Raw genomic sequence first — 4290 nt, 5'->3', positions numbered from 1 at the left:
AGAGAGAGAGAGAGAGAGAGAGACTCATTTGCTTTTTTTGTTTCTGTGGAAACTTATTCTGAATATTTTATTGTTTTGAAGTATTGGCATAAAGAGCTTGTATATATTTTTCTTTTCCTTGAAGAATAATTAGTTTAAATTTATTTTTGGTTATTGTTTCGGTTGTTTTTGGGATTTCTGAAGCTACTTTAGTTTTATTGTTAGTTGTGAGATTTACGTTAACCCATGCCAGCATGGGAAACAGATGTTATGTGATCATGATGACGTTAGCCTCAATTTAACCATTTTTCTTGGATATGTTGTATGAGAGGATATATGAGTTGAGGATTATGCATTACAATGTGTGTCTCCTAGCAAGGGATGGATTGTGAATTAATATGATAAATAAAGGCACTACAATAGTTTGATAATAAACTAACAGGTGAAAGAGTTCTGAGCTTAAATTTCAATGAATCTATAGTTTCTGTTTTATTTGCCTATATTTATTCAATAAATGAGAACTTTTTGTTTTCTAAAAATATCACTGTGTTGAATCACCGGTTTTTGTACTTAAAGATTGCTCACATACCAATAAAATGTCTAACAAATTATTTAGTTTATTATTTTTATTGGTTTAGAAAAAGCAATAAAACTTTTAAGGAGCTTTTCAAATAGCATTTTTATTTGGAAAATGTGTGATGTAATAAAAAAAAAAAAGAAGCAGCAAACTGTCTTCTCATTTAAAAGTTTGGAGATCACCTGACACTGGCCTCGTAGAAATTAGTTACATCTCTTTATTATGAGTCCAGTTCCTAATTCCCACTAAGGTCACCTTTAGCTTTTCAGTTTTCAGTTGATTTAACTGATTCTCCTAGCCATCTAAATCTGTTGATTGTAACATTGTCAGAAATGATAGAATCGCAGGAATGTCAGACGAAATGCTTTGTGGCATTTCTTCCACATTTTTACATTCTGAATACTTTTCCTGCCAAAATCAACTTTTCCATTCATTCTTCCAAGGGTTAAGTAAATAAAGTATTTATCAAACGCTGAAACCTTTAAAATTTTCTGGCTTTCTGCCTATAATAGAAATAATAATAATTATAACTAGTGGATTGGCAAAACCATTGGAACATCAGATGAAATGCCTTGCAGTATTTAGTTGCAGTTTATGAGTTTCTGAGTTCAAATCTCACTGAGGCCAGCTTTTTTTCCTCACCCTTCCAGGGTCGATAATACAAAGTACTGGGGGTCAATGATATTGATTAACCCTTTTCCTTCAAAATTGCTGGCCTCAAAGGCATGGCTGAATCATTAAAGCATCAGAAAAAAATGCTTCGCAGTATTTGTTCCAGCTTTTTACATTCTGGGTTCAAATCCCATGAAAGTTGACTTTGCCTTTTCTTCTTTCGGTTTTGATAAAGTATAGAAACAATCAAGAAATGGGATTGACATTATCAAATGACTTCCCCTCAAAACTGCTGGTCTTGTGCCTAAATCAGAAGCTATTATTATTATTATTATTTTATTGTCTTTGTACAGCTTCTAACGCTGGAGATGCACTATGGTGTCAGGTATTCACTCCCAGTGAACTAAAGTAACACCCCTCATTTTTCGAGTACCATCCGGAGTATTCGAGCAGTTCCAAGCAGTGCTGTTTTCTGCAAGTGTTCCTCCCTTATTGCAGCCCCTACATGAGCACTGGAACCAATATAATTGATTGTCCCCATCTCCCCTAAACTTCAAGCCTGATGGCAAAGTATAAAGAAAAATGATATTATCATTGTTGTTGTTGTTTCATTTTAAAGAACAAAATGTACAAGAATTCAGAATTTATAAAATACATCCAAATCCAAAATTTTACTAAGCAATTGGGATTATGTTAATGGGAAGCAGACAGTGGACAAAAGCAAATATATATTTATACTGAATTAGCAATGGGTTATTGTTAGGTGCTTAGATGATCATTGTCATTTGAATAAGCTCCCTCAAGCTGAAATAATCCTGTGATAATTCTGTTTAAAAATGATAAATAAATAATTCCTCTGTTGAGATATAATTTTAGTAGAAAATGATTGAGAAATTTTGGACTGGTTTTATTTTGGTTAATAAATTTCTTTCCAAGTGATTGAAACATTACCTCACATTCCCTCCTTCTTGCTTTCTCTTTTCCTTTCACTTATGTTTTTCAAACTCTCTCACTCTTTCATAATACTTCTCTCTCTCTCTCTCCCTTACTCTCCTATATACAACGGAAGCTATTTGCTATAATTACAGATGATGTTATCAGCTAGTTATTGTTATTAAATTGGTGAGTGGGTTCCAAACTCTTTATTCTCAGGTGTTCTCATAGATTGTTTAATTAAGTAGAGAAAAGATAATTTTATCAGCTGGTTATTGATATTGGAAAAGACTTCATCCCAAAGTGATCGCAATCAGCAACTTCAATTGTATTTTCATAAATGTATCGACCCATTTATTGATAGTAGCAGCTGGCAGGGACTTTTTTTTGGCAGTGAGTTGACAATTGAACTTTCGAGATATTCTGACGTGAACAAAGTACGATGAATTATTAACTGTCCTGCTTAAGGTCTGGTTTATCAACTTTTCCTTGTTAGTGGGAGACATATACTGGCTAGTGTTCAATATGAACTGCTGCAAGATGATGTAAGGAAAATGAGAATTAATCTGGGGAGACTATTCCAGAAGGATGCATTTATAGTGTAGAAGGTTTGGAGAGAAAGCTCAGGGTAGACTTTGTTCAGTGAGACTCAGTTGTTGTTATTGTTTAGTCCCAACTTAACTCTGATCAAGCAGACCCATGATTAAAGGTATTCCAGCTGGGGATCATTCAGTCTTCGTTTTATTTCAGGGACTACATTGTTTAATGCAATGGTTCTCAACCATTTTTTACCTATGAACCCCTTTAGTTTGTTTTACTCTACTGGACCTTTCTTATCCATTTGCAATTTTAAAAAATCTTTTTATTTTTTTTTAATTAAATATTATTAGGAATTGTATTAAAAAAATTGTTGAAATATTTTGAGTCTTGCTGAAGTATAACTAATTCATCACAGAATTTTTAACAGCAAAATCTTTGGTTCATATTGTCCCTGGTTGAGAATGACTGGTCTAATGTATTCGTCTTTATTGAGACCAGTAAGTGTGATTTGGTGGGGATTTGGTTGCTGTTTCTAGCAAGCCAGGCAACCCTTATAGAATCTTCCTTGCTTTCTTATGTGAGACATAGTGATGATGTCGAGGAGGTGCCAGTGTATTGGGTAGGCTTGGGCAGGGTCAGTACATAACTTACCATTTCAAAGGCACAGAGGCTGTTGCAGTAATGATTGAAAAGGCAGAGAAAGGAAATAGTGTGTCCGTGGTCTAGCAGTTGTATTGATGTGTGAATCTGTCTTTTATACTGGAATATTTGTTGTAGTAGTTGCACCAACCCAGATATAAGTTTATTTTACTACAAGATGAGCTCCACTTGAAATTTACAGACAATCAGTAAGTGTTCAAAGATGGAGTGCAATAAAGTATTGGAGGATTTAAACTCAAATAACTGGCAAAATTTCAAGCCTACTAGTCATCAGTTATTATGACCAGATTAGTTTTCAGGCATTTTTATTGTGTTTAATTTGGTGAAGGTAAAGAACTTCTGGCCATAACTGCAGTAATTTTGGGTTTGAAAAACCAAAACTGGTTTATGAATTAACAACTCATTGATTCCTAACATAGACTGATAGAAGTGCACACTTTGCCTATTGCATTGTTGTCTTGGCGGTGGTGGCGGCGGCGGCAGCTGTTGTTACTGTTATTATTCAACCTCAGCATATGACTGGTACTTGTTTTATTGATCCTGAAAAATTAATCCTGGTGCTATTTGGGGTTGAAATCTCAAGGAATCTGACTAAATACAAAAATGAATTTTGTCTGATGTTCTACAAACTCTGCCATTGTCATCTGGTCAAGCTTGCTCAGACACTTTTTACCTGCACACACCATCCATCTCGATCCTGCATCAGTTGAAGGCGGTCTTTGGGGAGGCACCTAGTGTCTCTGATGAGTTGATGTGCACACATTGTGTGCAGATGACAAGCTTGAGTACAGTTGTGCTTTGACATCCATAGCTGTAGGTCTTGTTTAGCTTGCCAGCAATGTCTCACAAAGCATAAGCACTTTTCCCTTATAATGATAAAAACAGGCAGATCACCCCTACAGCTGTTTCTCTGTCAATCCATTTCAAATGTTTCTGTTTTTCCCCATTCTTTATTCTTCATATCTCTCTCTTTCTCTCTCTCTTTCTCT

The 4290-nt window shown here is 34.9% G+C and overlaps 1 protein-coding gene across 5 annotated transcripts in view; it reads left to right on the top strand.

Annotated features, from left to right (window-relative positions):
- Positions 1-4290, top strand: part of LOC106870813 (ubiquitin carboxyl-terminal hydrolase 3) — a 73094-nt gene that overhangs the window by 51980 nt on the left and 16824 nt on the right. The window lies entirely within an intron of this gene.

Source organism: Octopus bimaculoides, chromosome 15, assembly GCF_001194135.2.
Source record: "Octopus bimaculoides isolate UCB-OBI-ISO-001 chromosome 15, ASM119413v2, whole genome shotgun sequence".
Taxonomy (NCBI): Eukaryota; Metazoa; Mollusca; class Cephalopoda; order Octopoda; family Octopodidae; genus Octopus; species Octopus bimaculoides.
Note: the sequence above shows the minus strand (reverse complement) of the source record. Positions and strands in the feature narration are given on the sequence as shown.